Source organism: Helianthus annuus, chromosome 4 (assembly GCF_002127325.2).
Source record: "Helianthus annuus cultivar XRQ/B chromosome 4, HanXRQr2.0-SUNRISE, whole genome shotgun sequence".
NCBI lineage: Eukaryota > Viridiplantae > Streptophyta > Magnoliopsida > Asterales > Asteraceae > Helianthus > Helianthus annuus.
This window is the reverse complement of record NC_035436.2, coordinates 124,650,188-124,662,688: the sequence shown is the minus strand read 5'-3', so window position 1 is coordinate 124,662,688 and position 12,501 is coordinate 124,650,188.

The following is a 12,501-nucleotide window of genomic DNA, read 5'->3' as shown; positions in this document are numbered from 1 at the left end:
CACCAACTTGCCGTAAAAGGGGTCCATGATCATGACATAAGAGTGGTCCTAGAAGTGTACATAAAAGCGGTCCTAGACTAGATATGACACAAAAGCGGTCCTAGATCATGTAAACATAAACAATCCTATACAAATCACTATATCTAGGATTCCGTGCCATTTCAGCAGACGTAGGTGCACTAACACATTTTCTCTAGAATTATTCAAGGTAATTGTTTATTGATCATTGTAATACCTGTAAACCCTAATTGATTGCTTGATTTATCAATTCTTAATTCTTGATTATGTGTTCATGAAAACCCTAATTCTTCATATGATGCTCTCTGTGATTATTGATTTGATTCTGATTAATATGATAATGTTATTGCTTAGTGTAGAATCGATTGCCTATGTAGGATATGTAGAAATATTGATTGTTGTTTTGATCAGTACAATGCAAAGTATGTAATTAGGGTTTCACGATCGTATGAGAACTAAAACGTAACTGTTATGATCTCTTGATTCTGTGCAAAGATTGGAATTCACGTGTATTGTTAGTCAGAGTATTGGACTAATATATTTGTCTGAGTTTTGAAACCCTGAGTTAAAAGTCTGAGTTTTGTGTAATGCATAAGGATCCGAGTTTTACTTGTGTAAATGATGTCCGACCTTTAAGATATGTTTGTTGTCCGATGTTTATGCATAAAATGCTTGTGTCCGACTTTTGTCCAAGTTATATGTTGTCCGAGTTTAGTGATGTTCTGTCCGAGTTTTAAAACAAACAAAAGGGGGTCCGAGTTTAATACCAAACCCTTGTCCGACCTTTGTGACCTTTAGAGGGTCCGAGTTTCTTAAGGAGGTGTGTGGTCCGACTTTTAAACCCCCCCCCCCCCCCAATCTTGTTGGTCCGAGTTTCATGAGGAAACCCTAATGTCCGACTTTTTACTCCCTCACACATGCTATCTGAGTTTTAACCCCCTTACCTGTCCGAGTTTTATACCCCTTTCCCCTTGCCATGTCTTGTCCGAGTTTTGAAAAGGGGAAACCCCCCACACACTTGTCTGAGTTTTAGAATGGCAAGGCCCTGTCTGATATTGTGTGATGTTCACTTTGAAACAATGAACTGCATGTTATATAATGTTGAAACTGTTAAGCTTGTTTGACACTTTGTTAAATCCCTGACTTCGTTAAACTTGTGAAGTTTAATAACGATGTTAATATGCTAAGTATGGTAACGGTGGCAATTAGCTTAATACCCATGTTAGATTAAACAGTGAAATCAAAGACGCGGCGCATGAATTATGTGAATACGATTAACTGTTTATGTGATGTATGATTCTGTGTATAATCGTATGATACTGAATGCAACTGTATAACCTTGCATGCATGAATCGGTCTATGTGATATCATCCTGTACACAATACGCACACTAAACACAATTGCTTGAATATCAATGACTTGCAAACCCTAATTTGATGCAAACACTTACATCGTATCATGTGCAACATATCCTAGGTCGTGTGTAACGGACTTAGACATTTGATAAACCCTAGAGCATAGCATATCGAGCAAACCAAGGTGAGTTCACACAGCCAAGGCATGGGGTTCCCAGGGTGGGAATGGGATTGATTTATTTATTTGTACTTCTTTAGATAATGGAACGTAGTGATATGATCCTCGGGTGAGGAAGGTGATTGGTTAAGATACTGCTAGACTAGTGATGCTTATAGAACTAATCTTCGCACACACGCCGGGGTTGGCTGCGATAATATGACTGATCTTCGCACACATGCCAGGGTTGGCTGCGATAATATGACTAATCTTCGCACACATGCCTAGGAAGGCTGCGAACTATACACTAAAACTTCGCACAGGTGCCGGGTGGCCGCGATACAAACATACCTAGTCTAGAATACTTGAGAATTTTCCCTAATCTTCGCATACATGCTTAGAGGGCTGCGATACGAACTAATACGATACATGACTTAAGGAACGAACACAGGGCTTACTATACTACTACAATTACTGAACTATTAACTGTGAACTCGCTCAACTAGTTGTCGACTCTCTGCTGCATGCCTTGCAGGACCTTAGGTACTTATGGAGCTTGCACAGGAAGGAGCATGTCGTTGTGGAGCATGGATCGTGGATGTGATGTTAAACTTTATAACACTTGAACTTATTACTTACATTGGGTTTTCATACTTATGCTTCCGCTACACTTTGAAACTATAATTATGTTTTGAACACCTATCGTAATGAATGGTTGGTTTGCCTTTATTTTACTTGATATTAATTACATGTTCAATATGATTGGTGGCTTGATCCTGGTCATGTCACGCTCCCAGGCGGTGATACTCCGCAGGTGGATTTTGGGGGTGTGACAGATTGGTATCAGAGCCATTGGTTATAGAGAACTTGGTTTTAATATGGGAAAACGTTTTTATTAAAACCAGACTATAACCAGAACAGTGCTCTCAACGATCCACAACGACACTGCGCTCCACGTGCAAGACTCAACCTCCTAGGTAATAAGGTTATTGTTTATTGCCTACATGCTAGAATTACATAGAACTTTGCTCGTGGTATGTTTAGATCACATTGCTCACTATATGTTATTGCTTGAGAACATTTATGTGCTTACACTCTTCTGTCATCGCACTACTCGCGAACCATTCTCACTTACGTTACATTTGCTATGAAGATCATGGCCGGATATATCAACATGACACAAGCCCAGTTGACGGCTCTCATTAACGAACGAATTGCTGCGGCACTTGCAGCCATACAAGCAGGAGGTAAACCCTGCAGTCGTAACTAGGATCTTTAGATGCTACACTCCTAAACCAACTCTTGTGTTTAACCTTGTCCTATTCTTATACACAATAGGTCAACACGCTCAGTCACCTGTTTACACCTTCAAAAACCTCAAGGAATGTCGACCTAGTACTTTCAGTGGAACTGAGGGAGTTGAAGACCTCCTCCATTGGTTCGAGAGGCTCGAAACTGACTTCGAGGTGCATGATTTCCCTGAGTCATGCAGAGTAAAGTTTGCTACTGGAACACTCGAAGGTGCTGCACTAACCTGGTGGGAAGCACAGGTTCAAATGTTAGGACTGGCAGCTGCTAATGCCACTCCCTGGAACGAGTTCAAGGACCTAATTAAGGAAGAGTTTTGCAGTCGAGAAGACATCCACAAACTAGAGGTAGAGTTCCTCAACCTACAGATGGGGGGGTCTGAAATTGAAGCTTATACGAGGAGATCAAACGAATTAGCCACATTTAGTTCCACTATGGTAGACCCTCCCACCAAACGCATCGAACTGTATCTCAAGGGTCTGGTGCCCGAAATCCAGAGTCATATGACCGCAGCTAGTCTTGGCACTATCCAGCAAGTCACTAGGCTTGCTCATCGTCTCACAGACCAGGCTGTAGGACAGAACAAACTACAAAAACGTGTCAAAACTGATACTGCATGTGCTTCTAGTGATAACAAACGCAAGTGGGATGAAAGCCTGAGCAAGGAATTAATTTTGGTCCAGCCTCTGGCGCAGCAGCAAGGGATAGATGACTACCAGAGCCCCAGACAACAGTTTTCTAGTAGTCATGGGTAAAAAAGATATCGAGGAATTCACCCATGGTGCAACAATTGTAACAGACACCATGGTGGCCAGTGCAACAAGGGTCGTTGCCAGCGGTGTCTCAAGATTGGTCATGAAGCTAAGGATTGTCGAAACTCACGTCCTGTAACTCAAGAACAACAACGACCGCTTCAATCTTCACAGAACCAGCAACTGCAACTACCAGCTCCACAGAACACGCAGCAGCAGCCACAGCATGGAAACCGGGGATGATTCCAGTGTGGGGCTGAAGGTCATTTTAAACGCGATTGCCCTCAATTAAACCAGGACCAGACTCAAAACCACGACCATGGAAACAGGGACGACAACAGGGATAGCGTTGGGGGAAGCAATGGAAACAATGACGCCGGCGCAGCGTGTACATGATTGGTCAGGGTGACGCAAGGAACGATCTTATCGTAATAATGGGTAAGTTTCTTCTTATCGACTTCTATGTTACTACATTGTCTGATTCGGGTGTGAATACCAATTATATGTCTTTGAAAGTTAGTCGAATGTTAAAACGTACACCAACTCCCTTGAACACCCAACGTGTCGTAGTGTTAGTTAATGGTAAAGGTCTAGAGGCCGTACATAGTTCAGGGTTGTAATCTTATCCTAGCTGGTCAGACGCTTCCTATCGACCTCATTCCTATAGTTCTGGACAGCACCTATAGCTCACGCACCGTATCGTTTAGCTTCAACTGAACTGGAAGAACTGTCAAAGCAGCTACAAGAGCTCTAGGAAAAGGGCTTTATTCGTCCTAGCTCTTCGCCCTGGGGGAGCTCCAGTGTTATTTGTGAAAAAGAAGGACGGTACCTTCAGGATGTGCATAGACTACCGGGAGCTTAACAAGGTGACGGTGAAGAATCGTTATCCTCTTCAACAAAGTGACAACTTATTCGACCAGTTGCAAGGGTCGTGCTACTACCCCAAGATAGACTTGAGGTCAGGTTACCATCAGCTGGGAGTCCGGGACGAGGACGTCTCCAAAACCGCATTCAGAACTCGCTACGGCCACTACGAGTCTCTTGTCATGCCGTTCGGGTTAACGAACGCGCCTGCCGTATTTATGGATCTTATGAACAGGGTGTGCAAACCCTACCTAGACATATTTGTGATAGTGTTTATTAACGACATCCTGATCTACTCCAAGAGTCAGGAGGAGCACGAACAGCATCTACGACTTATTTTGGAACTCCTTCGAAAGGAACAGCTGTACGCTAAGTTTTCGAGATGTGACTTCTGGCTTCGTAAAGTCCACTTTCTAGGCCACGTAGTAAATAAGGACGGGATGCATATTGATCCATCCAAGGTAGATTTGATCAGGAACTGGCCTGCACCACGTACACCAACGGAAATACGCCAATTCTTGGGTTTGGCGGGTTACTACAGACGGTGTATCAAAGATTTCTCAAAGATTGCTCAGCCACTTACACTACTGACACAGAAGGGTGTCACCTACCGCTGGGGCAACAATCAGGAAACTGCTTTCCAGTACCTAAAGAATAGGCTTTGCAGCGCACCTATTCTCTCATTGCCAGAGGGCACGGATGATTTTGTGGTTTATTGTGACGCGTCGATACAGGGTCTTGGGTGTGTATTGATGCAACGGGATAAAGTTATTGCCTACGCTTCTCGTCAACTCAAAATTCATGAACGGAACTACACGACGCACGATTTAGAGCTGGGAGCTGTTGTTTTCGCGCTCAAGATATGGCGACACTACCTGTACGGTACCAAGTGCACTATTTACACCGATCACAGGAGTCTCGAGCATATCTTCAAGCAGAAGGAATTGAATATGCGTCAACGACGATGGGTCGAGTTACTTAATGATTATGAATGCGCCATCAAGTACCATCCGGGCAAAGCCAATGTTGTGGCTGACGCTCTCAGTCGGAAAGACACTCTACCTAGGCGTGTACGAGCTTTGCAGCTCACTATTCAGTCTGATCTTCCTGCACAGATACGAGATGCTCAGGTGGAAGCATTGAAAACGGAAAATGTAAAGGCTGAAGCTTTACGTGGCTCGAGGCAACGATTAAAACAAAAGGAAGACGGCGCCTACTATGTAACAGGACGTATTTGGGTCCCACTATATGGCGGTTTACGAGAACTTGTGATGGATGAAGCTCATAAGTCTCGCTACTCGGTACATCCAGGTTCGGATAAAATGTACCACGATCTTAGAACTACATACTGGTGGCCTAGCATGAAGGCCCACATTGCAACCTACGTCAGCAAATGTTTGACTTGTGCGAGAGTCAAGACAGAGTACCAGAAACCCTCAGGCCTACTTCAGCAACGCAGGATACCACAGTGGAAATGGGAAGAAATTTCCATGGATTTTGTCACTGGCCTACCTAGATCCCCGCGTGGGAATGATACTATTTGGGTGATCGTAGATCGACTCACAAAGTCTGCTCATTTCCTGGCTATTAAGGAAACAGATAAGTTCTCTACCTTAGCAGATGTCTACTTGAAAGAAGTTGTTTCAAGGCACGGGGTGCCAACCTCTATTATTTCGGATCGGGATGCACGATTCACTTCGGAACTATGGAAAGCAATGCACAAAGCTTTTGGCTCTCGATTAGACATGAGCACAGCTTATCAACCTCAGACGGATGGGCAGTCTGAGCGCACGATTCAAACCCTAGAAGACATGCTTCGAGAATGTGTTATCGATTTCAGCAACAGCTGGGAAAAGCACCTCCCGTTAGTGGAGTTTTCGTACAATAACAGTTACCACACCAGCATACAAGCCGCTCCATTCGAGGCATTGTACGGGCGTAAATGCCGGTCACCTCTCTGTTGGGCAGAGGTGGGGGATAGTCAGATTACAGGTCCAGAAATGGTAGTTGACGCTACTGAACGAATAGCACAAATACGACAACGCATGGCGGCAGCTCGCGACCGCCAGAAAAGCTACGCGGATAAGCGTAGGAAGCCATTGGAATTTCAGGTCGGGGACCGGGTTTTACTTAAAGTCTCACCCTGGAAGGGTGTGGTTCGATTTGGTAAACGATGCAAGCTCAATCCACGATACGTTGGACCGTTCGAAATCACTGAAAGAATAGGCAAAGTGGCCTACAGACTAAACCTACCAGCTGAACTCGGTGCAGTTCACAATGTATTCCACGTGTCGAATCTGAAGAAGTGCCTGTCAGATGAGACCCTCATAGTTCCTTTTAAGGAACTCACTATCGACGAGCAGTTGCACTTCGTCGAGGAACCTGTAGAAATCACGGACCGGGATGTTAAGATCCTCAAACACAAGAGAATCCCTCTTGTCCGAGTTCGTTGGAACTCCAAACGTGGCCCAGAGTACACCTGGGAACGCGAAGATCAGATGACAGAAAAGTACCCCCAGTTATTCGAAACCAATGCAACTACTACTGAGGCTGAAGCTCCCACTGCGAAATTTCGGGACGAAATTCCAAATCAACGGGGGGATGATGTGACACCCCAGGAAAATCAGTAAACAATACAACTTACCTAGCTTCCTCAGTAACCGCATGCTAAATTTCGGGACGAAATTTCTTTCAAGTTGGGGATAATGTGACAACTCGAATTTCCAAGATTCCTATTTCGCATTTATTGCACGTTCATGTATTGTTTAGTTGTTTAATTGCACAAATAATTGGCTATGGAACTGTAACGTTTTGATACAATGAAGTGTATTGTGTGATTATGCATGGTTATGTGTTAATTGGGAAAGACTTGTCAAACATGTGAACTTGGTGGTGAAACTGTGAAATTGATGTGAGATGGTGTGTGTAACACCTCGAATTTTTGTGTCCAATGATGTGTTAACACGTGTCATTTGTTTACACGTGGCATCTATAATAAATAAAGGACTAATTTTGACAAACCTTGAAAGTATGTAAATTCGAGGGTTATAAATGTCAACAAGGGTAAATATACTGTATAGTATCCCTAAATAATGCTTAAACCTTCAATCGAATAAATTACAGATCGTACAAAAATAAAACGCGGAAGAAAGTGAGAGATTACAAACTACAGGGGTTAACTGTGTCAACATGTTTAATAATACCTCTGAGTGACCCTTTAACGTTCCAAAGACTTTGTAACGGTATTATACCCTCACTAAAATAATATATATGAATTTCGCGAAGTTTCGATATGAAACGAGAAAGTTACTATCGAATTCGTAGAAGAAGGGTTAAAAGCGCCAACAGTGAAAGTTAAGGCTTTCCAAATAATTAATAAATAAACCGGGGACTTAATAGCGCGGGTAATTAACACGAGGCCCCTATCGGTAAATAACCGAGGGCCAAACCGCAAAGTTACCCCTTCAAATCCGAAAGGTCAGGCAAATCATTACGAAAGATTTCGTTATTAATGGCCCGATTCTGTAATCATTATAAAAGATTTGAAAAATTCAGAAAATATAACCTCACGCGACCCGCGTAAGGTTTAGACATAAGTCGAGGCGGGCCGCGAGCCTCCTCAACTACGCGTCTGATCTTCTGATCCCAGGCGACCCGCGTAAAAGCTGCATGGAATGTCCATGCGGGTCGCGTACGACGCCCAGATGCAGAATTATAGTAACTACTTGGCTTTTGGAGCTTTTGAATGATCAAACAACCAACAAATGGGCATGGGCACCCTATGCTCGACCCATAACACTTAGGGGACATCTACCCATCACCTCTGACCTGTTGTAGGTGTTGTAATGATCATACATGCTTGACATTTGCTATAAATAGCACACCTTAGTTCATAACCATTCACACAATCAAAACACACAACTACTGATCATTCTAAGTGCTCCCAAGCCTTCTCTTCTGTTCTATAATCAAGAAGCAACTTCTGTAAGTCGTTCATAACCATTTTGGTTTCACATTTCCATAGTTATAGCTCATAAACGCAACCGTCGTAACTAACGGTTGTCATTGCAATATCTTGCAAATGGTTCAGTCTTATGACGAATCAAAAATGGTTATGAGTTGGTATTTATGTGGGTATTAAACCTCTAAAATGGTTCCCCCTGATCACCACTCTAACTATGTCAATTATCGAGTCAAACGTGCGGTTAAAAAGTCAACAGAAAGCTATTTTAGCGATTTAAGCATAATCTATAATGTATACGTTATGGAACCTGTTTTGACAATCATAAAATATGATAATAAGCATATAAACTTGTTTGCGCTCGTTTGAATCGATCATTTACTATATTGAACCGGTTCGGAGCCGAAAGTCGCAAAAGTTTGACTTTTGCTTTGACTTCAGTTCTGACCCGTTTTAGTGAGGTATAAATATACCTTAGGACTCTCTTAGGACCAGGTCACATTTTGGTATACGCCTCTGTGGTCGGTTCATGAGTTATCCGAGTCTTTTACATATTTCCGTCATTCGCCTAAAAGTTGACCGTAACGGCTTTTTAAAATTAAAACGAGTATTTCGGACACGTGAACGGACCAAAACCTTGCTTATTAAATTATAAGCATGTCCTTAAAGTTTCACGTCAATCCGAAGTCTAGAATGAGAGTTATGCTAAAAGGCGCACTTTTAAGAAAGTTTTACAATTAACGGCGCAATTAGCATAACGCCCATCTAACCCAAGTTTTCGTCACCAAAACTTTCACCCACTATGGTAAAATAATATTTTGGGAATTTTAAAGATTTTTAATAATTTTTACCTTGCTCATAACCTGCGGTTATGGCTACGGTTCGGTTAATACCGAATATGCCCTTTTTGGCCAAAACGGGAGTTCTACAAGGTCTTTTGACCCGATTCCAGTTGCTACTGGTTTTAAATAATAAATAAAGTATTTTGAGCTTTATAAGCTGTTCGGGAAACTCAGATTTCCTGTAGAACTCGAAAATCCCTTATAAAGTCTTTAAAATGACCGAAAAGCCCCTACGGGGCATAATATTAACTTAAACTCGTTACGGGCATTACGGAAGGTATCCTACTGATACCAAAATACTTTTAAGGCATATTGACTCAGGAAATAAGCGTACGACTCTTATGGTTAACCGTTTCGCCTATTTGCGCACACGGTACGGCTCACGGAACTAGTTTTCGTGCAAAAGCCGATACGGGTCAAATTATATTATTTGAACCCCAAAATCCAGAGTGTGAACCATTAACCCATATAAAACAAGTCTCTGAACTTGTTGGGTCCAAATCATACTCCATTCTCGGTTTTCGCCTTTTCGTGCGAATTAACCATATCTATATATCGGAACCAACCGGTCTAGGCTACGGCCATTATAACGACCCGTTAGGATTCTAAGAGGTTAATTAAAACCTTCGTTCCAGATTAGGAGCCCCAGTAAAAGCTATCGGTGACTTGATCTAAATTAAGGATTAATACTTGCAAAGGTAAATACTTTTGACTTATTTCCCCTATATGGGCTTGGGTTACGGTATATTAATACCGCTTGATTGAGCATTATATACTTCCATCGCTTAGGTGGTTAATTGATTAAATATGATTGGCTCATTTAAACAGTTTTGTTGCTTATAAGCCTTTGGGGGGTTTAATGACCGTTGTCCCGGATATCCTCGGCATCATTTTACGAAATGGCCACGACCATCGACATCCCGGTGTAGGCGTACACCCGGTATAAAGTGTCGACATTAAAAACTAAAAGATGTAGCCGTTGGTTTTCATACTACGGTTTTACGCAAACGTGGTGTGTCTATAAATCTTTAACCCGGCACGACCCGGGCTACTGAACGCATAAAAGAACATGTAAAACGTTCACAAGATCATTACGTATTTTCCCAAGTTATAAAAGAGTTTGTGCCTTGTGCATTCAAATCAATTTTAATAAACATTTTCAAATGTGTCAGTTGAATGTATTTACCAGTGTAAACTGACGTATTTTCCCCAAAAAGATTAAGTGCAGGTACCTAAACGTAATTGGCTGGTATTAGCTCCCTAGCGTCGGGATAAGCCTCGCAAGCTTGATTGCAGTATCTGATGGAACATTACTTTACCTTATTTACGATCCACTGTGGATATAATCAACCCTGTAATACATTTTGATATTACAATCAGAGGTTGAAATTTATATATTTATCTTATGCTTCCGCTGTGCATTATATAATTGTGTGGTTTGACTATATTGTTGCCAACATCGTCACGGTAATCCCCCACCGGGCCCACCGGTGAGACACGTGGAAATCGGGGTGTGACAGGTTGGTATCAGAGCCAACATTGAGTGAATTAAACACTACCCTATTGTGTTTAATCTCAGTGACACAATTGCACATACTTGAGTCTAGACAAGAACTTAGGACAAATTCGGATTATTACTCCTTTTTGTCTTTTATTTTCGATTTTTAATAAGTTTTGGAGCAGGAAAATGCCACCTGTTATATTCCGAGGAAGAGGAAGGGGACGAAGAGGCCCAGGAGAAATCGTGACACATCACGATCAAGAAGCTGGACCATCTGGTACAAGACATCCTTCGATGACAAGGAGTGAAGAGCCACAACGACGAAGAGATCTTTACGAACCAGCGAGGCATTCCACTTCGCACAGCTCGACGCCATCCTACCGGCACTCCTTTGGGCCAAATTCGGAAAATGATCCCAACAACCCACAACCTTCCTTCATACCTCTACAACGCTCGGTTTCGCACCGGAACTACGACGACCCTAGTCCATACTACGTAGCCCAGTTTAATCCGGCTGACTACATACAGGAACCTTCAGGTTTTGTTCCACTAGGACCACAAGACCACTTTTCTGAAGATCCCATGGAGGAAGATGAGGATCCAACTGAACCAGCTCGTGGTACGCCCACGCACCCGATAGAAGTATCTGATGGATCTTCATATCATGGTCCACAGTATCAAGGCCCAGATAGCTTTATGGCCTTGTTTGACCGACATGAGTGGTACAACACACCATCTCATCAGACACAACAACCGAGACATCCACAGGATCCCTCTGAGGATTCACGCTTTGAGGCAGTTACGCCACCACCTCCGCCACCGGCACAACCAGTAATACCTGATCCGCCGAGGCGTAGGAGGACCAATGCTCGTATGTCTACACGAGGAGGAGGGGGTAACCACTTCAGCACTCCTCGACATTCTAGTAGCAGCCACTATCCGCCGCTACAAGAAGAAGGACCTTCAAGTCCTATACAAGAAGCGAACTCCGCACCTACTGCACGAAATTCGCCACCATTTGGGTATGACCAACCCATACCAGCTTACACAGGTCCAACGGCTTACAACCCGTTTGAACCGTCACAAGCACAATACAACTACGGCTATGAGCGCGACCCATATGTGGTGTCGGCTAGATATAATGCGCGCTACCCTGACGGAGCACATGGAAACATGGGACCACCGGACTACTCAGCTCATGGGTATCCAATGCCTCCCAGACCTCCAGTTCCGCAACAAGCGCCACAACCACGTTTCTCTCCTCCTGAACAGGAAGAAATACTCCATCGACTAGATCGTGTGGAGAGAGAGTTTGAGGAAGAGAAGAAAAGCCACCGAGGATTTCTCACGGGCTTGGCGAACCTACTAAAGGGCAAAAAGAAGAAACGTGACCACTAGCCCTTAATAGTAGTACTACTGTAATTTCTACTTTGAAATAAGTTCCTGCGTGGACAACTTATTGTATTTCAGTCCCTACGTGGACTTATCTTTAGTCCTTGCATGGACACCTATCTTGAATTAGTCCCTGCGTGGACTTGTCACTTATTTTAAAACCTCTATGGAGGTATGTATTATTTGAAAGACCCGTTTAGGGCAATATGTAATTGTATTTGAGATTTTGGAATGTATGTTATGAGTTTTGTTTTAATAGATATAAAAATAAGTCAAAACCATTCCATTTATATTAATCTGCCTAAATAAAGAATCTTAAGGGGGTGAAACCTAGCTTGGGGTGTTTTAAAG